The sequence below is a fragment of the Miniopterus natalensis genome, chromosome 9 (assembly GCF_054644295.1).
Source record: "Miniopterus natalensis isolate mMinNat1 chromosome 9, mMinNat1.hap1, whole genome shotgun sequence".
Classification (NCBI taxonomy): Eukaryota; Metazoa; Chordata; class Mammalia; order Chiroptera; family Miniopteridae; genus Miniopterus; species Miniopterus natalensis.
In genome coordinates this window covers 44,733,421-44,757,168 of record NC_142089.1, presented here as the reverse complement: position 1 = coordinate 44,757,168, position 23,748 = coordinate 44,733,421, and positions in this window count along the sequence as shown.

Below are 23,748 nucleotides of genomic sequence, written 5' to 3'. Positions count from 1 at the left end.
ATGAAATTCTCTTTTTTCTCTGAGCTTTATCAATCTGAGTGTTTGCTTTTCTGAAGGTAACATTTCAAGAGAGCTGTCCCATTTCCTCTTTAATCTTGGGCTATCATTTTCCTAATCAATCTCAGACATCATACCAAATTCTTCATAAATAGTATCTCAAATTATCTTTTGCAATATCACTTATATTTTAGAGAATAAAAAACCAAGCCTTAAAAAATCAGTTAACTGCAAAGGCAGATAAATCATAAATACTTTAGTCAGATATTAAAACCAAATACATGTCTAACTTTAAACACCGTGCTTCTGCCGTAAACAAAACTGTTATAGAAATTCCCTGATCATAAAAATAAAATTAACTTTGGATGTTGAAGGTGTAATCCAATCTATATCAAAGCTAGAAACAAAAATAATAAATATAATATTGTGATATTCATATTAGAGAAGTATTTACAATTTTAATCATTTCATTATCAGTTGAGGCATATGCTAATACGGGTCACTTACTTCGTAACTCAAAGGCTTCAACATTCATGGACTGATTTTGCTAACCACAGCCACAGCAGCTAGGTACCATGACAAAAGACAACTTTTTAAAATGATTCTGTAAAGACGAATCAATTGGCTAAATTCTTAATTAAACAGGAAAATGAAAATTAGCACCCCCCTTAAATGTGAGCTAGGAAAAAGTATTGTAACACATCATAGTAATAATAAATCAAAGTTCTTCAAAATCTTGCTAAAGAAATGCTACACCGAATAAAGCACTTGGATTAAGGCAAGCAGTTGTTTAAAAATTTAGACAGCATCCCTTTCAAATAAAGTTGCTTTTCTCATCAGGGCCCTAAATTCCAGTGCTATCTGTTTACAAAACAATGAAATGGGCAATTTAAAGTCTGCCTTTCCACAATTTAGAGTAAGAAGAACATATTTCCCCCCTTATTGGTTTACACGTTAGTCTTTGTCGTTGTTGTTGTTTAATAAAGATTTTTTTGGAAGCCTAAAAGGAAATGCTTTCTGTTTTAGCAAATGCTTGGAGTGGCTTTGGTGTACGTGTGATAAGGCGTTGTTAATGGTATCTATGCTCACAAAACATCACTGTATCAGCTGCCTTTTTGCTGAGGCTGCCTAGAGGAGAGGGGGAAGCAGAGATTTTATTCCTGCTTTAAAAGGAAATAATCAGTCTGCAGGTGGCTGCATAGTAGGATAAGCAAATAGGACTAAGTGTAGCACATGGTTTTCCGCACAGAATGACACCAAACGACAAGGAAGGAGATAAAGATCTTTTGTACAAACAGTGCTCTAAAGAGAAGCTTTGGGTTCCTAACGCCTCATGTTTATGCAGGAAAATCATGGTATGCTTAAAATTTGATTTTTCTCCCCAGGAACTGTGGGGCTGGAGCAGTACATAATTTTAACATTTCTATTCCTCCAAATCATTGAAGCCAATTCTGAGTCCATGTTAAGATATTACAGGCCAAAATAAATCTGCACTCTTTGATGCAGCACCATTGACTCTAAGATCAGAGTCAATTCTTTCTTATTAAAGAGTTTGTCCAAGGATCAGAGCTAACATACTTTTTATTCAGCTCTGAGTAGGAAATGAGTTTTGAAGAGGAGGAGGTAGGCTTAAAGCGGTGTTAGTCACAGAGATTCTTTATTTCAGGTTTTTCACATCCCTCTATCCAGCCCGCTTTTACTGTAGAGTTGAAAAATATTTGGCACGCCCATGGAATTCAGAAAATACGTCGCTTCATGTCTGAGGTTTTACAATGAACTCAGGATAATTTCAGCTCAATCTGATTTTCAAAGGTAAGTACTTTCTCGAAAACCACTGCCAGATCCCACAGCTTGCTGAGGGGAAAGTGAGAGACGCCGAAATTCATTTCAAAATGCCCCCTGCATGTGTCTGGGAAAAGGTATTAGCAACAACAAAGGTGTTCACTGTTGTAAGATGTTCAGCCGCTTAGCTCTGGCTTCAGTGAGCCTGTTCCCTGGTCTTGTCACCTACTCTAATGTGGGGAGGCAGCTGAGTGGCCTCCAGGATGACCATATTGCAGGACAAAAGGCAGGAGGCGGCGCTGGAAGAGCTCCAGGGCGGCCCGGCGACGCCTGAGCCGGTGCCAGAGATAACGGAGCAGCATCAAAGGCTGGCGGGCAGCTGCGCTGGCAGGGCCTCTGGAGGCGGGGGGGGGGGGGGCAGGAGAGAGGCAGGGGCCAGGGGCCTGGAACCCACGCATCTCCCTGCGCTGCAGGCCCTCGGAGAGCGGCAGAAAGAGGAAAGGAGGAGTGGGAGAGGACCAGGCTGGCAGCAGATAAACAGGCAAGGCCAAGTAGAAGCAAAAGAAGGGAGGGGCTGTGGGGAGAGCACACTGTGCGAGGGTGCCAGAGAGCAAGGCTGCTGGCTGATTGAAAGGATTCGAGGAACAAAAGCTGATCAGTAGGAAGTCAATCAGAAATTTAGCTTCCTTCCCAAGCCACCGAAGGCTGTGACAATCGGCTTCTCTTGTCAGAATCTCCTCTGGGGCCTTCTTAAGTACATCAACTCCCAAGACAACAGTTACAAAACCGAAAGCGAATTCCCTGCTGAAAATGAATCGATTCTAATTTCATTAGTTAATGTATGGGGATGCTAGGGGAGAGGTAAGCCAGCGAGGGAGGGAGGCGTGTGGATGTATGTTTATATGTGTGTGTGTGTTTGTGTGTGCACTCCTTTGCTGCAAGAAGTTGAATGAAACAAATTGTGCAAATAGATGACGTTAGCTAATGGAATGCTGATACCAGCTAGAATAGTTAAACTATAGTTGTGGGTGCGTCTCACCAGGCACAGTTTGGGCCCCCAGGAGACTTTTGGCAAAGTCTGGAAAATGTTTGATTGTCACGACTGGGAAGCCCAGTTGGCATCTGGAGGGTAGGGACCAGGAATACTGCTAAACATCCTGCGGCGCACTGGACAGCACCACAGAGAATCCTGCGGCCCAAACTGTCAACAGCACAGAGGAGGCTGAAAAGCCTTGATCTATAGCTAGAGAGACCTGTGTTCATATGGGCTTCAGCGCTTTGCTAGCTTTGGGACCTGCACTAGTTCTTTGTGTTTTAGTTTTCTTACTTGGAAAGTAAGGATAACAATATATCCATAGAATTGAGAATTCTAAGAATTAAATGAGATTTCAGTTATTATGAAAATGTGTAGAGCTACGTCTAACACCAGGTTGGTACACAATAGATGTTATTTTCTTTTTCTTTCCTTCCCGGATGTGTTTTGAGAATGGAATAAAATAAAGCAGTAACAAAAGCTGAATAAAACATACATTGTTTTTTCTTCTTCTACTCTGTATGGCAAGGTCTATGATTTTCATAGTACATAAGGACGCTGAAAATTCTTGCCAAAAATAAATAAATAATAGAAGTAAATATCTATAAAAAACTAATTGAAAGTGGAGATTTCCTCATCTATATATGTCAATGAATAAAATATAAAATTTTAAATTGCTTTAACATCTAAAATTTTCAATTGAGTGGTTTTTATCATCACCAAAACCCTAGTTTATGTTTCTTTCTATAGGCAGAGTTCCTCTTTCTCATGATTTTTCACACATGTACTACATTTCTCATCAAACTATCACTGTGGAAACAAAGAACCCCCCTAATGAGAACAAGCAGAGGCTATTTTATCAGAGTCTGCTAAAGCAAGGGATCCAACCAAGATCATTTTTATTTAGCAGAGAATAAAAGGCATGATAGTAATAATAATTAATAAAATAAAAGAGAAAGTTTCAGGCATGACTGATTGGGGCTGTTGGCATGGGGAAGATGGAAGCAAGCAAACTAGAAATGGTGCATTATATGTGATTGATTAGTGAGGTATATTTGGCTTTCTCTGGTTGGTCCTAAATTGGAAACAGTGGTAAAAATTAGGGAAGCTATCAGTTATTGACCGAGTCCTGACTGTTTGGAATCAAAGTCTTCAGAGGTTGTGGTTTGGCTTCCTGGGCTGGTTGCTTCAGGTTTTGAGTAAGAGTTTTATTTTAATATATGGTCTGGCTCTTTTTCACTTGTATATTCATTCACTCAAGCTCCTTGAAGATAAATACCATGTTTGCCTTGTTCTATTTCCAAAGCTGAGCTGAGCAAGTTAAAAACGACAATGAATAAAAGAAATGCCCAACAGTGAGTAAAGAACTTGAATCCTAGTTTCTACTTCTTGCTTCTTTACTCATCTGAGAAATTTCAATTAGAATTAATTAGGATTAAAATAGAATAAAGTAAAAGGCCTTCTAATTTCTAAATAAATCACCTGGATTTGGGAAAATGCATTAATTTTATTCAACAAATATTTTTTAAATACTAAATGTGATCTAGATCCTATGCCTTCAGGGGGCTCATGTTTCATCAAGGAACATAGACCCGTCAAAGGACAATTGTAGACTTCTGCTCCTGACCATGATGATGTAACAAACTGGATTTAGTCTCTCACTTCAAAGAATTAAAATACAGGACAAAATATATAAAATTATTTTTAATTATTGGACAATAAGAAACTCCGCACAGTGACCCTTAGAGAAGGGAAACAGACAGGTTAAGTACTACAAGTGTCCCAGCTTACTACCTGAAGAAAAGATTAAACCAGAGAGCACCGAGGGTGAATCCAAACAGGACTGAGCAATCTCCCTAAGTTGAGGAGCCAGAGCTTATACAGAGGGGGCCTTCAGGTCTTTAGCTGAGCACTGGTCAGCACATGTGTGAAAGGAAACTACCTAAAGGTGGGGACAGAACAAGACAGAGAAGAATGGGTCGAACGGTTTTCAGAATTCACATAGTGGTTGGGAATAGTTTATGTTTTCTCCAATTAGAGTGGAAAGAACTCGCAACTTGTGCAAAATAGCTTACAGTATTCAGAAAAGTTTCCTTAATATTTAGGACAAACAAACAAACAAAAAAGTTATAGAAGAATGGATACATTAATATTCATCAAAATTTAAAATGTTTTCTTTCAAATGATGCTATTAAGAAAATGAAAATGGAAGCAACACACTTGAAAAAAATGTTTGAAAAAAATTCTACAAGGACCTTTATCTACAATATATAAGAAATTTTAAAATATAATACTAAAGAGACAAATATCCTCTCTCACCAATGGGAAAAAAATTGCATACTTGCTCAAAGAAGATGGGTAGTAAATGAGAACATGTAAAGATACTCAATACCATTTGTCATTAGGAAAATGCAAATTAAACCATAATCAGATACTACTATTAGAATGGCTAGAATTAAAAAGGTTGCTTATCCGAGTATTAGCAAAAATGTACAGATTGGTACTCTCATATAGAATGTAAAATCGTACAACTATTTTGGAAAACAGATTGGCATTTTCTTAAAAAGTAAATCATACCCTAATATTACCCAGCTATTCTACAATCTTGTAAGGGAAATGAAAGCATATGTCTACACAAAAGTTTATATGCAAATGTTGAATACAGTTTTATTTGCAAACCAGCTCCCATCAACAGGTGATGGATAAACAACCGGCGGTGTATCCGTGCAATATAAATCTCAGCAATTAAACGGACCTATCATTGCTACATGCAGCAACCTGAATGACACTTAAAAGTAAGAAAGACAAAAATAGCATCCATATCTATGATTCCATTTACACAAAAGTTTAAAAAGACAAAGTAATGTCTTATAAAATAAGCAGACACAGTGGTTGTCGGGATGAGGTAGAGACAGCGAGAAAGACATAGTAGGTCATAAGCAAGACCCACTAAATTTTACACATTAAATACGTACTATTTATTGTACATAAGGTTTTTTGATAAAGTGTATAAAAAAGATGATGCTTATAAATACAAAGAATGTACAGGAGTTGAGATATTACATATAAACTCCTGGGGGCCCCTAATTATAATAGGGTGATGCCATGAATATTTTTATGAAATAAAGGAGCTCTAATATAGCCTCTGCTAATAAGCAAGGCACAGCTATGTCAAGTAACAGAAGCAATGTTTCTGGTGAATGGGCCATGTAAAATATATGTGGGAAACCACAATTAGATTAGTGTGCTAGAGCCTCAGTTAAAAATTGAGAAATTGGACTGAAAAGATAAACCAAGTCCAGGTCGTGAGTGCCTGTCATTTAAGTAGTTTATATGTTTGAAGATAATAGTCAATTGAATGTCTTTAAGCAACAGAAAGAGTCATCAGATTTCTGTCTTAGAAAGGTCATGGTGGGAGCAGTGCGGAGCAGCGATACAGGAAGGAGACAAGAAGAATTAAGGTGCCTTCAGGGAAGTCAGCCTGATCTGAAACAGCGAGGAAGGAAAGTGACCTTAGTTAGTACATATTTGGTAGGGTGAGTTTGGGGAGTGAAGAAAAGAAAGGAGAAAGATAAAGTGGAGAAAATCTGAATACAAGAATCCCTGAAAATTACTTTATTTCCTTCTTTTACATTTCTTAGCTTTAATGGTCTTTTTCTCTCCCTGAGATGAGGGGACACTAAGAGGTTAACCAGAGAACATATATACATATAGGCATAGCTCATGGACACACACAACAGTGTGGGGAAGGCCTGGGGTGGGGCAGGGGCTTGGTGGATGGAGTCAAAGGAGAGGAAAATGGGAGACATCTGTGATACTATCAACAAATAAAAAATAACTACAATGACCCGCATATGTGGGTGTTATTTCATTGGCCAGCATTCTTTTTTCTTTTTTTTTTTAATATATATTTATTGATTTCAGAGAGAGGAAAGGAGAGGGAGAGAGAGAGACAGAAACATCAATGATAGAGAGAGTCATTGATCGAGCCCGCAACCCGGGCATGTGCCCTGACCGGGAATCGAACCCCGATCACCTGGATCCCAGGTCGACGCTCGACCGCTGAGCCATGCCCGGCCGGGCAGCATTCTTTTTTGTTTACTTCTTTTAAAATTGTAACAAAATGCTACTTAGTAATAATCAGTTTTTAAGTTATATTATTAACTTCTTCCACTTAAAGTGTTGGTGACTTCCTTAGCTCTCCATCTCCAGCAAATACTCCCTTGCTCAATGTAAATTTTTATTAAATATATATTGATTCTTTGGCAACCACATAAATAAGTCAGTTATTCCAATCTTTCATGTTCAGTTACTTTTCTTTTCTTCTCTATAAACAATCTTATTTCTTTGAGTTCTCCTTGGTTTATAAAATTATTTTTATACTAAGCTTTAGTCACCTCTTTTTGTCTTACAATATGAGGTATATTTGTCTGTTCAATTTACAAAACTTAATAAGGTTAATTAGTATATTCTCTACTACAACAATCAAAGAATCTATCACTGAATTTATAACAAGATCCTTGATGTTAGAAATATTTCTGCACATGGTTGGGTAAATGATTAATTTACCATGGATAGCAGGTAATTTAAAGATGTAAGAAGAAAGTTCAAAGCCATGGAGAAATACACTTGACAAATAATTATAAATTTAAAGTTGTACATAAAATTCAATTTAAAATTCATAAATATATTTTGAGAGGTTGAATATATGTAGAGATTGACTTCATAAAGTGACTACTTTTAGGTGTAGACAATTTCTAACATAACCAATGAAATGTAAATCACCTTATTCTCATATATTCAGTATGTAATTTAAAAAGCCAAACTTACAAATTTAGTAAAATGAATAGATTTGTTATCTCAATTCAACTGAGATTTTTAAAGCATTAGTCTCTTTTGAATCAATTATCAAAAACAGTAAATATTGACTTGTAGATAGACACTTTTTTTCTGAAAGCAATATCTGTCTCTGTTTTATTAAAAACAAAATATAATATTTCATACATCATAATTTAATTTATCACTCTCTCCATGTGTGGATATACACATCTCTATCTATTTATCTATCATGTCATAATATGGGCAAATTACTCTGATCATGAAAACAGAAAGCCTTTGCCAAAGGTTTCCTAGAAACTTCAGGCAAGAGTGTTTGGTTAGCCTTCAGTGTCCCCGTTGCTGTTATCTCCACATTTCTGTGTTCAGATTCTGTTTTAAAGTGGAGACGAGTCAATGCACAGCTCTGTCTTTGGCCTTACTCAGTAGTTCCTCTCTGTGCTTTGGATACTATAACCTTTTATTTGCTATGTCTGGATTAATAGCACCATTCTATTAACAAACTTAAATGTTCTCCAGGCAACTTCAATATCCTAAGGAAAACATGGTCCAAGCAATCTATTTTCTGACACTCATTTGCACTTGCCCATCCACAGTGATGGGAAAAGTGACACAGTATAGATCTGTAAGTGACAGATTCCCAGCCAGGTCTGTTTCCCAGCCCCAGCATCACTGAGCAACTCACACCAAAGAATTTACTGATGGCATCCTCTACATATAGACACAGACCCAACTTTAAACACATTTTGTTAAAATCAAAATAACACAAATATTCTAAGAATCCGTACATGAATAGAAAATCCATGTAAAATAGAGAGAAATAAAGGGTAACTCTCCAAATCATACTCTCTGGTGTGTCCAGCTTGTCTGAGCTAAATAAGACGAATTCTCTTACCTGTTGTCACTTCATGCACTAAAACACATCCACAAAATCAAAAAGATGCCAGAAAAAGATATCAAGTGAAATTCATAACAGGAAATAATTAATGAATTGATAAGAATCAACTAGGCAATTCTGTAATGTGCATATGATGGAAGATTGTTAAGAGAGTGATAATAGAGTCAGATGACAATAACTGATTAAAGTAAACAAGTTAATATTTTCAGAATAATTTGCTTAGCAATGTTGCACAAATCTCTGAACTAGAAAAGACAAAGCATCTTCATAATCTAATTACTTCAAAATTCTATCAACATGATTCAACCCGGCTGTTTGTATGGTTTTGTTACTGAGAGCTTCAGTTGCCATGGTGGCAACATCATTAGAGAAAATATCATACAGAAATGAAATATTTTGATTGAATAAAAATGGTTGCTAATATTTTAGTGTGAAAAGGAAATAGTCTATACACAACACCAAGACAAAAACTTTTAAGTAATTAATTGTTTGATATTTGCAGTGGAATAAAGCACGTTAAAAATCTTATAAGAACCTAAAATACAAAACACCAAACAAAAAGAAACCGCAATGTCATTTGTAACCATTTCTGGTATTTTAGCTTAGTCCTAAAGTTAATATTCTGAATGTGCAGTTTCTTACATGTGGTATATTCTCAATAAATCTCTATTGAATGAACACAAGAAAAAAATGCCTATTTAAATACTAATAAATCTTAAATTTATATTTATTCTGTTCTTATTGACATTTGTGCAATCAATTCTATTTCCATATAATCTAATAGAAGTTGGGAATAATTTTATTTATTATAATAAACACATTAAAATATTGAAGAGGATAATTTTCAAAATGGAAAAAATCTGTAAGAAATGTAATAAAAATATTATAGATTTAAAGTGTTTTGTTTGAGGTTATTGGAGTCCAATTCTGAGCTAAATCTATTTTATTAACTATATATAAAATATTAATTAAACTCCAAGAAGAGCTATAAGGATAAAATTTATATAATGTTGAGATTAATTTAATTACTCATAAATCACACGGTACCAAAAAAGCATACTTTTTAGAAAAACTTATCATATAAGGAATTTTAATAAATTAAAGAATGAATTGTCTTAAACAACTTCAAAAGAAGATTGTCAGCAAAATTTCTATCGCAAATATTCTGTCCAAAGAAGAGATCATTAACATTTCTGGAGAGCAAACCTTTTGCTAAACAATATTCTATGTATTTTATATGCATTAACTCTTAATTCTTGCAACAATCTTAAAGCACTTGCCCTATTTTATAGGGTTGGGGGAAGCTTTCCATATTGATCCCCTGGCAATCTGACTTCAGATTCTGTGCATGTTCATTAAAACTACTCTAAACTGCTCCTAGGTTATTCAGGTTTATGAGGTCTAAGCTCTTATATTTTTGGCAGAGATTATTTTCATATATTTTAAACTTTTCAATGGGCAAAAACTGAAAGCTATTTTTTTGGCAATGTTATTCTTGTGTAACACCTCCATATTTCAATATTCTTATGATGTGTAATTTCAGGCATTTTAAAAAGCATTATTAAATGGTATTACTATAATTCAGTGTGAGGAACAGTGATATTTTTTCATAGCATATTTGGAAGACATCATGTGCTCATTAGAAGAGAAATATGCTGACATCAATACCTTTAGGCAGTTGGAAGGAGAGAAATGCATTTGAATATGAGTCCTCATAATATAGACAATCATAGCTGCATTTCAAGTTCAGAAAGAGGAAACAGCTCTACTCCTAAATACAAATAGATATTTGTCAGGAGGTTTCAACATCCATGTTCATTAAAAGCTACATTTTTCAGAAAACCAGAAAAATCACCTGATATAATCCAAATAAAGACCCCTGTCTGTCACATAACCTTTAATCATAATATGGCAACTGTAATTTCACCTAATTAGAAAAGGTGAATCCAATTTTGAATTGCAAATTATCCTTATTATGAAAGCTCAAAGTAAAGCATCATCAGACTGACAGACTCAGTCAGTACAGGCTGAGGTGCCCTATAATGCAGCGTTTTTGACTAATCGCTGAGCCATTCCAAAAGGCTCTTACATGGAACCATCCATTGGTTTTAATGTTGGTAGATACAACTTTCCAATTCAGACTTGTATTGCAATACATGAAGATTAGCACTTTACCCCTTTCCAATCTCCTGAAATGTCTATTTTTTCATTTGTAAATAGGGATAAAAATACCTACATTTTTATGAAACAACAAGGATTACGTTAGAAAACATAGAAAAATAAGTGTGCACTTAATGCATTTTAACTGTATTTAATTGTAATTAATTTAGGATTGTATGCTTTGGGAAATATATATTTCTACCAAGAGTAGAAACAAATCTTTATTAAAACTAAAAGCTTTGATCGTTTTCTAGTTATAGGATCTATAGAGATTGAACTCCTATTGGTTAATCATGTAATTTTGCTCAATTAAAAAAGTGTTAAATTTTTAAGATGTATAGGAATGACTAGCTATACCAAATTAATTTTGGTTGAACAAAATGCTGTGTTAAAATATGGATGTAAATAAACTGCCAGTGTGCTATTCAAAGTACCAAGTGTAGGACATTTTTGAAAAATAATTCATTATAAATTACATACATAATTCTATAGACTGAAGGAATAGTCCAGGCTTCAAGTTTAAGCAATTCCTAAAATTTATCAAAAACTAATGTTTAAATTAAAATTATTTATTAAAAATAGGTATTCTAATTAAACTCTCAGAATCTGACAAAAAACAAACCAGATCAAGGTATTGCTAAAAGGATATAGAAGTATTTTGTCTACAATCTACAAACACAACACAAAAGAATGTGGGGATTTTTTGAAGAACAAAAAATCTAAAAACGACTTTAAACAATATCAATGCAAAAGTCCTTAGATTTTGATATGCCTAAAAAACATAGTGTAGAAAAGTGAATCTCATTAATAATTGTCATTTTATAAAGTATGGCTTATGGTTCTATATTTAATGAGAATGAGTTATAAAACAAAACAACGAGGCAGCAAGCAGAATTTTCTACCGGTAATCCCAAGAGAATAGAGGGCAGAATTAGAAAAAAAAGACTTACGTATTGGTGAGAGTCTTTCATCCCAACTTGGTTCAATGTATTATCTTTTAATAGACTTTCAAGGGAATTATATAAAGTTCTCACTACTGTTCCGAAAGGCATTTTGCAGAAAAAATCACGAGCACTAAAATTGTGTAAAGGAGTGTTTAAACTTTTGCATTTTCTGATTTATATGGATTTGGTCAAAGGCTAGAATTTAAGCAAATGTAAAATATAAATATAGTTTATTCATTCTATAGTGAAAAATAGAAAACTTTTAAAGGCTGAAGCTTGAGAAACTACCAAGAGACCTGTTGAACAATAACAGATGCATGAATATTGTACAGTGACCCAAAGAATAAAAATGATGCTAGAAGAGAGAGTTCTAAACAGGAATAGAACCATAATAGTCTCACAAATTATAGCTAAGTATTACTAGCCATGTTCTCCAGGGAAAGAGTTCTAATGTACATTAGAACATGCCTCAAGAACTACCTGTGTTCATGAGTTGCTTCTATTCATTGTAAATATTTATCAGTGAAATTTGAAAGTACTAAATGAAGGCAGTCATTCTTAAAATTTTATTAACTACAGCATGATAAGAGTTTAAATAAGACCCAATAGTGAATGGACAAAAAGAAATTTTTACAGTGGATTAAAGCAAGCAAACTGTAAACTAATGTCAACACAAGGCCAAAAAAAATAGGTGGAAACATTAAAGTGTAGCTAACCAACAAGTTTGTTTCATCCCATTAAAAATGGCAATAAATTGGCTTTACATTTATGATTGTTTGATTTTTAACCAACTGTTTTATTATCATAATAATATATAAAAACAATTACTCTTAAGTATTGATAGATTTGGAGTTGACGACTTTGGAGGAATTCGAGCTTGTTTATAATAGCAAGTAACATGATTATCCCCATGCTATTTCACAGGACTGGAAAGTGGAAATCATATCTTTAACAATCTCAATAACTCAATTTCAGTTCTTATTTAGTCACTATCTCATTTTAATCAACTCTGTTGGAATTACTTGCAGAGGGATTAAAAATGTCTGACGGATATTTTGAAGAGCACTTGCAGTCAAGAGAAAGAAATTGTGGGGCTAACTTTCTTGTGAGGGCTGCAAATAAATTTTTACCTAAGGATGATAGGCTCTCTGAATAATCTACCCTTTATTCATTTTTCTCTGAGCACATTACACAGTTTATCCTACACAAAGTCAAGGATGTATTCATGGAAGCAAAGAACAGGTGCATTTTCTACCTCAGGGCTAACATACAGGTTTTAATTATTTTGAAATCCTTGAACAGATCCTTGATGGGAATTATGTGACTGGGTATTTTTGGCATTCCAAATTGACAGGAAAAATATATTTAGGCTTTGTTTTATCCTTCCATGCACCAGTGTTCAGCATAAGGAAGTGAAACAATTAAAATTATATGAAAAGCAGAAGCAACGATTTTCCTATCTCTGAGGTTTGCCTGGGTATAGGAGATCCACATGCAGAGCAGAAGCAGTCCCAGTGTTACTGCAGAAAACTTTCTTTAGAAAGGTCTTTCAACAAGTATACACCTTTCTCATAGCCACAAGAACATGGCCAGTCTACAAGTGGGAGGTGATGGACTCTAAGGATTAGGAGATGTACAAGGGAAATGGTTATGATTTCTTACCAGCTGAGGTGATAAATCAGCATAGTAAAATATTCAGCCCTAAATTTGAGCTCGGGTTTGGCAGCTATGCTATAGCAGCCTCCAATTTAATTTTATACCTACCTAGAATTATTTTCAAATAGCAGTGGCAATCCCTCAAAGTTAATCTGCAGTGTTCTGCCAGTTTATCCCTTGTTGCGACGGAAGCAGTCATACACAGTTTCGAAGATACAGGCTTCAGTGAAACTTTTGAAAACAGCCTCTTAATGAAAATGAAATTACCCAGTAATACCTGACATGATGTAACATAACTTATCCAAGTATACTCAGAAGATTTAAAAAATAACAAGAAGGGATTATGATCTCCAGAAAGAAAAAATAATAATATATAAATATTGTATAATACTTTGCAAACAGTTCAAGTGTGGAGTTGTGTGGTATTGCAAATTAGCAGTACCACACAACCCCACACTTGGACTGTTTGCAAAGTACTATACCATAATTGAGCAGAAAATAAAATATGATAAAGCTACCTTTATATTTCCTAAAATCTCAGAATGCTAGTAGAGACAGTGAATGCCAAAACTTTTGTAATAATCCTATAAATATAAGCAAATTCATGAGCTCCACCAGGAAACTTGAGACAATCAGGCTATATCTCAATTGTGTGTTTTTTCTTCTCATCATGTCTTATTCCTCAAATCAAATCTCATGAATAATTTGGGAGTCTGATTTAATACAATTCTGATTTCTAATGTTTAGAGCATTAAAGTATGTCTGATGTCTAGCCTGTACTTTGCCCAGACTAATAAAACAAGGGTACTTAACCATTTTTACTCACATTTCTTGTTTGTGTTTTAAGTAGATTGCATTATGTGTTATATTAGAAGCAGAAGTTTGGAAAATGTCAGACTATTTTTTTTCCTTGCATTTAAATTTAAAGATCAGATGTACTTGAATTAGATAAAAAAATACTTTATTTTTCTTAGACTTTGTTTTGTAATTAAATTAACTATAAAGAAATTACAAGCAATATGAGAACTGAATAAAGTGGAAATAAATATATACTTAATAGACTCATCAGGGCATAGGTAGAAAGCAGAAACCATCCCAGTTGTTTCAACAAATACAATTTAACATAAATAATTGCTAACTAGGGACTGAAGAGCTGAAATAGCAAACTAGGGACAATACAGAGATGTCACGACATAGCAACTGCAGGAAGCACCACCAGTTCGTCTGAGAGAACAAAAGGAAGATTTCGAAATTCTTAAAATTTGGAGGCTAAGGGGAAGGCTCCGCTGGAGTTGAAATTCAGACCATTGAGAAAGGGGGCTGGTACTGGGGTCTCGGAGATCAGAGCGATGCCCTGTGGGACTGGAGTGCCACCTCTGCCCATCAGTTGATGCTCATGGCCCTAGGGGACTTCAAGCCTGGTATGGTAAGAATTGGGGGAGGGGTGTAAACCGGAGTCAGCTGCCACTGTGAGTAAGTGCTGGTGGGTGTTACTAAGAGGAACAGAAAGCAAGTGGGAAGCACCTAATAGGAGCAAAGCCTTCGTCCCACACGTGCAGTCTCCTTCCTGCGCCCTTCATTGGCGCAGCCCACCGGGGAGACCAGCTGGCAAAGCAGAAATAAGGCTTGCCTGTCTCAGATCCAGAGTTTCAGAAAGATGAATTTGAAGCTGAGAGAGCAGGTGATATTGTGACCATTTTGCCAATATTTAACTTTGATAAAGTGGGAACATTTTTTTGAAAAACACAAATATCAAAGCTCACTGAAAAAGAATAGGTAATCTGAATTAGCCTATTAATACCGAGGAATTAAATTTGCAACACAAACCTTTCCCACAAAACTTCAGAAAGAGAAGATTTCACTGATGAAGTCTACCAAATGTTTGAAGAATAATTTTCTTCACAATCTTTCCCAGAAAATTAAACACGAGGAAATTCTCCCCAACACATTCTGTAAGGCCAGCAGCATCCTTATACCTAACAACAACAACAAAAAGACTTTAAAAGAAAGCTTCAGGCCAACATTTGTCATGAACATAGAAACACATTCTTAACAAAATGTTAGCAAATAAATGTCCGCAGTGTATAAAGAGGATAATACATGATGTCCAAGTGTATTTGACCAAAGTTAAACATTCAAAATTATGTCAATGTAATTTACCATATTTACCAACTAAAAAAGAATGAAAGGACCATTCCCAATGGACAGAGAAAAAGCATTTGACAAAATCCAACATTCTTTCCTGTTAAAAACTCAGCAAATCAGGAATAGAAGGAAATACCCTTAACCTGATGAAGGACATCTATGAAAAATCCTGGTTAACATCATATATAATGGTAAGAGACTAAATGCTTTTACTATAAGATTAGGAACAAGACAACAATGTCCATTCTCACTAATTTTTTAATATTGTGCTAGAGCATCCAGCCAGTGCAAATATAAAGAAAAATGATATATACGTAATACGGTTTGAAAAGAAGATGTAAAACATTATTTTTTACAGATAACATGTTGTTCCTTATACACAATTCACCGGGGTATACAAAAGTAAAAGCTGTGGAAAGTAATAATTAAGTTCATCCAGGTTGAAGAATAAAAGATCAACATATAAAAGTGAATTGCATTTCTATGTTCTAAAATTAAAAAAATATTGAAATTAAAATTTAACAAAGTATATAAATTACATTAGCACAAAATGATATAAAATACTTAGGGATAAATCTGACCCAAAAAATGAAAAACTTGGACCCTATAAATTATAAAACTGCTGAGAAAAATCAAAGACTTAAATAAACGGAAATCTATAAAGTTAACCCTTGAACAAAATGAGTGTGAACAGTGTGAGTCCACTTACAATCGGATTTAAAATACATATGTAGATATATATCTATGCATCTATATACATGTGAAAAGTTTTGGGAGATTTGCAACAATTTGAAAAAACCTGCAGATGAATCATGTAGCCTAGAAATATCAAAAAAAGTTAAGAAAAAGTTAGGTATGTCATGAATGCATACTAGTACATGTACATACTAGTCTATTTTAATATTTAATACCATAAAATAAACAAATACGTGTAAATTAACTGTACATTATCGGTAAGTCTTCCAATCAACAGCAAGATGCTAGTAGCTACGTACTTGAAGAGTCAAAGGCTATAGTGGATTTTCAGCTGCTCAGGGGTCAGTGTTTGTAATCCTCCCCTACATTGTTCCAGAGTCAACTGTAGCTTGTTCAGAGGTTGAGAGACACAATGTGGTTAAGACATCAATTCTTCCCAAGTTGATCTATAGCTTCAATGCACTCCAATAAAAATGTCCACAATCCCTTTTGTAGAAATTGACAAACTGATTCTAAAATTAATATGGTAATGTAAAGATTATTGTGTTTGCACAATGAAACTTAACTTTAAGACATTTTCTTTATTTCTTCTATTTTTTTTCTTTTTTTACCCTCACCCCAGGATATGCTTTATTGTTAATTTGAGAAGGGGGGGGTCATTGATCTGAGAGACAAATATTGATTACCTGGCTTCCTCCTGTACGTGCCTGGACTGGGGATGGATCCTGAAACCTTTGTGGTATACAGGACCATACTTCAACAAATAGAGCCACCCAGCCAGGGCTTTAAGATATTTTAAACCTACAGTTTCCAGCAGCATGGAACTAGCATCAAAATCAACAAGTAAATCAAGGGAACAAAATAGAAAGTCCAGAAATAAGGTTACCTCATAAATTGACATCTGATTTTTGATAAAGGTGCAGAGGTAATTCAATGAAGAAACAAAAATCTTTTTATCCAGTGGTGTCAGAACAGCTGGCTATTCATATGCTAAATAAACAAACAAAACTTGATTCATTCCTAACACCATCCAGAGAAAATAATTCAAAACGAGTCTTAGTTCTGAATATAAAACCCACAACTACAGAACTTCAATAAAAAGTTTCTTCTGACCTTTCAAAAGCAAAGATGTCTTACACGCCATACCAAAACATATTTAAATGAAATGTTTGAAAAACTTGACTTCCTGTAATTGTAAGTTTTTGCTCTTTTAAAGACACTGTTAAGAGGCTAAAATGAGTCATGGACTTGGAAAAAATATTTGTAAATTATAAATCTGATAAAGAACTTATATTTAAAATATGTAAAAGCTTGAAATTCTTTAATAAGTAAATGAACAAACTGTAAGAATGAAACAAACTATTTGATTGGAGACTTCATCAAAGAGACTTGTTGTCTGGAGGAAACATACTAACCAAAAAAATAAAAATAAAAAAAATTAAAGAATTTGTTAAATTTTTATTAAAATTAAAAATATACATAAATGTCATTTAAGAGCTACATATTAGGCTCCAAAGAAAATGTGTGAGAAAAATATGTTGTGAAAACCAGTCAAATGAAAAGTATTTGAGGGGTAAAACAGTAAAGATGCTAAAATATTTCTAATAAGTCGAAAAATCACCATGATATATACAATATACAAGTTCAAAGAGTTTTACCTAGTTTCCAAGTCATTCGAGTATATCCTATTTATACAAGACAAACATGTTGTGATGATGATGGTGATTATACTGAGACTATAGTTCACTTTCAGGGAAAAAGAAAATGTCCAAAGGCTTCCCTTTGGGGTTTTCTGAAAGAATTCCATGAATTGTCAAGATATCTAAGAGATACACCATATGTAGTGGATTGTTGATTCTAAAGGTTTGAGTTAATTTTTCTCCACATAACCTGCTTGTCTCTTGATCAGAATCACATGGGTGCCTGCTTAAACTCCAGATTTATCAGCTCCATCTAAAATCTTCCCTTGTTACACCAGGCTATTCATCTGATTCTACAACACTATGTCTGCAACATAGTTGATGAGGTTCAACAAATACGTGCTTATTTACTGAATAAATTCTCTTCAAAATGTTCTTTTCAAGTATATATTTTTGCAGTGGAAATTCAATTTGACCAAGGATGATATATTATATGCCAGGATATTCTTGTGTACTGTTATTGAAAGCTAGAGTTTATAGTGGAGACATATTCGGATCTAGGAAGAACCTAACTCTAAGGGTCTTAGAAGTCATGTTAGTCCATTTTAGGTGACAAGGTATCCATCCAAAGACAACTTATGATAACAGAGACTGAATCATAAAATCTTTAATATAAAATTTGCTTTCTGATTTTAAAAATGTTTATAATTATTTTTTCTATACATTTTGACCCTTGTTTTCACTTAATGAATACCTAAAAATTTGGAAAGTTCTAGATAGTCAAAGAGAGAATCCCAAGAACATGGTGAATCCCAATGAATGAGTTTAGTCAACACTCTGCATTTGATGTTCTGAGCATTCTCTAATTAAAGAGAACAGGGTTATAGGCATGATAGATTAAAAAATATGTCATTTTAATAGTCACCAGTACCCCACAGATTCCAACTTGTATTATATAAATGAAATATAAATTAGTTAGATTTCATATAAGTGGCATAATAGTGTTCGTTTTTCTATCTGATCTCTTTCAGTTATTACAATTAATAGAAATTCATTCATGTGATTCTGTCATTCAACACTTCATTTTTTTATTATTGAGTAGACTTCATTATATGTATATGCCACAATTTCTTTATTAATTTACCTTTTGATGGTTTACTTTCTAATTTCTGGCTAATACAGAGAAAGATGCTGTAAACATTGTGTACAAGTTTTTGTTTGAACATATGATTTCTTGTCTTTGAGTTAAATACCTAAGACTAGAATGACTGTGTCATACAGTAAGTTTACTGTATGACACATATAGTACTATATAAGAAGCTGTAACACTCTGTTTGTACAATAATATAAATGGTATTTTACATAAACAATTGTATAATGTATATTCCCACCAGGATATCTGAGAGGTCCAGTTCCTCCAGATATTCACCAGTACTTGGTGTTAAGAAATGGATGCCCACGTCTCCCCAAAATTCATATGATGAAACCTTGCCCCTCAACATTATGGTATTAGAAAGTTGGTCCTTTGAGAGATAATAAAGGTCATGAATATGGAGACCTTATCAATGGGTTTAGTGCCCTTATAAAAGAGGGACCAAAGTGCTCTCTTGCCCTCTTTCTACCATGTGAGGACACAAGGAGAGATTAGCAGTCTGAAACCCAGAAGGCTCTCACCAGAACTTGACGATGCTGGCTGACACCCTGACCTCAGACTTCCAGTCTCCAGAGCTATAAGGAATAAATTTCTACTGTTTATACACCATCCAGTCTATGACACTCTGTTATAGCAGCCCAAACTAAGACACTTTGTATAGTCAGTCTTCAGTATCTTCAATTTACTAAGTGTGTAGTGGAATCTAATTGTGAATTTAATTTTAATTTTCTTAATGATTCATATCTTGAACATCTTTTTATGTATTGATTTGTATATTTATTTATTTATCTAACATTTGAAACGTCACATATATTCACACAAATTTTATTTTATTTCTCGTATGAAAAGAAGTTAGAGCCAGATGATCTAAATTACATGTTTCTTCTTACACAGTGGCCATAATGCACATAGAAGAAACTAGTATAAATACAAGTGATATGTTTCTTTCCTGTGCCTCCTTTATTCTCCCCAAGCCCATCACATACACACTAGGACATGCACCTCTTCAATCACTCTGTGACCAGTCTGTCACTTTGAAAGCTCAGCGTCGCTCCCATGCTTTGCAGGGCTATTCACACCCTGCCTGAGTCAATCAGAGGGAATCATGTGGTCCACTATGCAGCATCCCTTACATCTGTCAAAAGAACAAGAGAAAAACAGGACTGCACATCTTAGGAAAGACTCGAGTTAAGGTCAAAGTCATTCAAAACCACTTGCACTGTCTTTTTATTATGCTCCTTTTTGAACATGCACAGTCAAGTGGGTCTAAGAGGGAGAAAAGTGTCCTGTTCACTCCCAAACTGTGTCATATTCAGGAGTGGACAAAAATACGTTCCTATTTTCCTATTAGCTTACAGAGAAAGATTTGCAGATAAGAGATTCAACACCTCCAAATGAAAAGCTTTTTTAAAAACAGTACTTAATACTATGTATATCTATTAAGTAAAACAATTACTGACAAAGACAGACATTTGGTGTTGTCATTTATCTGAAAATCATCATTTAGGAGGTTAGCTACATTTCTGTCTAGAGAACTTAAAGGAACATTAAATAATGTGACTAGAGAAACACAAACAAAATTTTATAAATTTGATAAAACAATAAGTAGTCGTTGTTATTTTAATCAAACATTATTTAAATGGTTAAATCAATATTTTTCAAAATAATTTAGGATAGAGCCTAGACAAATCAAACAGATCCATAGGCTGTCTACTTCAATTTAATTAATAAGCAGTTTTCCCTTCACTCTTCTTGTTTCATTTGGGTTGGTATGGAATTCTTATTTATAAGTCTCAGAGGAAGAGTCCTACCTCCAGCTTTTGCTGTCTGTATTTGTAAGTCATGGTGAACTCAAAGTTTGTAAAGTTTCCTATAACAGACATGACACTAGTATTTCCTTTATGCGTTTATTACTTTCACTGGGTCATTATTGCCAGGACAAAACAATTTTAATACAGTGAGGTTAGTAAAACAATAAACCGAATTTTTTTAAATTGAATTATTGATCCTATCATATGTGAGTTTCTAACCTTTTGTGGGGACAATGTACTGCCCTGAATATCTGATTGATGCTCAGGTTACTCTCCATAAAAAAAAAAATCTATCATCACGTACATTGAATACCATCGTTTCACATGTATTTTAGGTTTTTTAGTTAAGACGGGAGGGGAAAACCAGTTCTTTTTGCTCTATCTTAACTAAAATATATGTATATTAACTAGAAACTATGTATTTTTTCAAATGATAAAACTACATATAATTTTGAGTCAGCTATGTATCATAATATCAACTTTATTTAAAATATGTGAGTGTTTATATGTTTCTGTGCATATATGATTCTGTTTACAGTGTTTACTTATCTTTGGATAGTGGATGACACTTCTTTCTTTGTTTTCTTTAATGTTCAAAATTTTCTACAATTAGCATGTACTATTTCTGTGATTAGAATACAGCAGCTATATTATGTTTTACCCAAAATTAGAGCTGTGGAACTGTTTAGATAGAAAAAAATGCAGTTATAAAAGCAGTTTAGACAGTACATTTTCTTGTGCGCCTTACAATCAAAGAGCTGCCAGCTCATTAGAAATACTGCTGAACAGGTAGTTTTGAGATAAGTAAATTGATTAATTAACTTTCTGCTTATGGTCGTTTGTTTACTTGATTCATTGTTGCATAATGATTTTTAAATATCCATGTATACATTAAAATATGACTGATGTGGTTAGCACACTAAAAACAATAAAAATCAGCAATAGCAAGAAGGATACTCTGTCTTCTTTACTGACAATTGATGTAAATTATGCATATTGGCTCCAAAATTATTTTATTACTGTTTTCATTTTCAGTATTATTAATTTCAATTTCTAAATATTTGAATATCCAGTTTATAATTTCCATTATGTAAAATGGTCAGTATGACTGCTTTCATAAAGATTTCCAATCAATTCAGTCTATTTGATTGTGTGGCTATCTATTTTCATTACTAAAATCTTCACAGGACAGATATTAATCCTTGCTGTTATAGTTTATTTACAGAAGCTCAAGAATAAAATGTGGTTAGTATCAATGAAACTTGATGATATCAATGCCTTATAGTTTTGTTTACAATAATTTTTTTCTTCCCATCACTTATATATTCATCTTTTAAAATGTTATTTTTTAAAGTTAGTGGAAATAACTTTAAAATTGAAATTAAAATTTCTGTATGGAAAATATTCAGGGAACCTAAGATAAAACTCAAAGTAAGGCCCCTCTGGGTGTGGCTCAGCGGTTGAGCACCGATCTAGGATCCAGAAGATTGCGGTTCGATTCCGGGTCAGGGAACATGCCGGGGTTGCTGGCTTGACCCCCAATAGGGGGCATGCAGGAGGCAGCTGATCAATGACTCTCTCACCATTGATGTTTCTCTCTCTCCCTCTCCCTTCCTCTCTCTGTGAAATCAATAAAAATATATTTAAAAAAAAGCAAAGTAAGGCCATTATTTTATGGCCTAGTAAGGGGGGAGAGAAAAATACTAGATGACTAAAAATCAATATAGTGTATACAATTATTCCTTTTCAAACTCGTATGGCAGAGTACATTTCATTTTCATTAACATTCAGTCCACATTTGCACACAATGGACTAGGTGTTGGATAATTCTAAAGGACAGTTGCTTTGTGTCTGTGATTTACAGATAAGGGGGTATTTTCACAGTCTGATCTTTCAAAAATTGCAAACTCAGTGACAGACTTTCCTTCTAAGCTGTTATTTGAGATGTAGTCTCACACACAAAGTGAAGTGGGAAACTGAGACAATCCTCTAGACAATTGTGTTGGTTATTTAGGGCTACATTACCCAGAAAATTGTCTGAAATCTCCATTTTACCTTTCATGTGTAGAAACCTTGCTATTAGCACAGAAGTTGTATATGTGTATGTATTTGCTTGTGTTTTGAACAATCTGCTAATATGGGGATTTAAGTTTTGGTAAGCCTGTCAAATGATTCTTAAATTACATGGGAGAGTTTAATCTTGTATTCCATTTTCAGTCCTTGTAATGTCATTACCAATGACATACTTGATGTTGACATGTTCAGATCTTTAAATCTTTGATTTAAAAAACAAAACAAACACTGGCCTATTATTTTCTGTCAAAATGTCAAATTCTGAAGAAAAAAATATAGTAGATTCCTAAAAAAAAATAATGTGTGTACACTGAAAACCCTAAATGTCTACCATTGCTCTAATTCTGATTTTCCATTTCAAAGTTATAGTTACTGAGGCATGTAAAGTTTATACATGTGAAAGATTCCAAACCACACAAATAAACAAAAAAGGCTGCATTATAAAATTAAAGATTAAATATAAGACTACTTCTTGTAGAAATACTTCTCACCTTGAATCAGGCATGAAATAAAAATCAATGAAATAATGTGAGACAATCATGCAAGTCTTCTTTTAATGAATTGTGTCTTAATAACTACCATATTCATTAAAAACTTTTGTTCAAGTATATTATCTACACTTCTATGCAACTTTACTCTGATTAAAAAATTTCACTTTACTAAAGCATGAAAAATGAATGTGAAGGGAACAGAGCACTAAAATAGTGATTACTGTTTATAAACTTACATTTTTTTACTCTGCTTTAGAATGTCTTAAAATTGGGGAATATTTTCATGGTTTCTCATTTTCTTTAGAAATGTTTCAAAATTTTACTTTTGCTTTATGCTCAGTAAATATAAATAACAGCTACATAGCAATACACATAATATAATATTATCACTAATATACACTTATATGTATAAATAATAATATATTGTGCATAT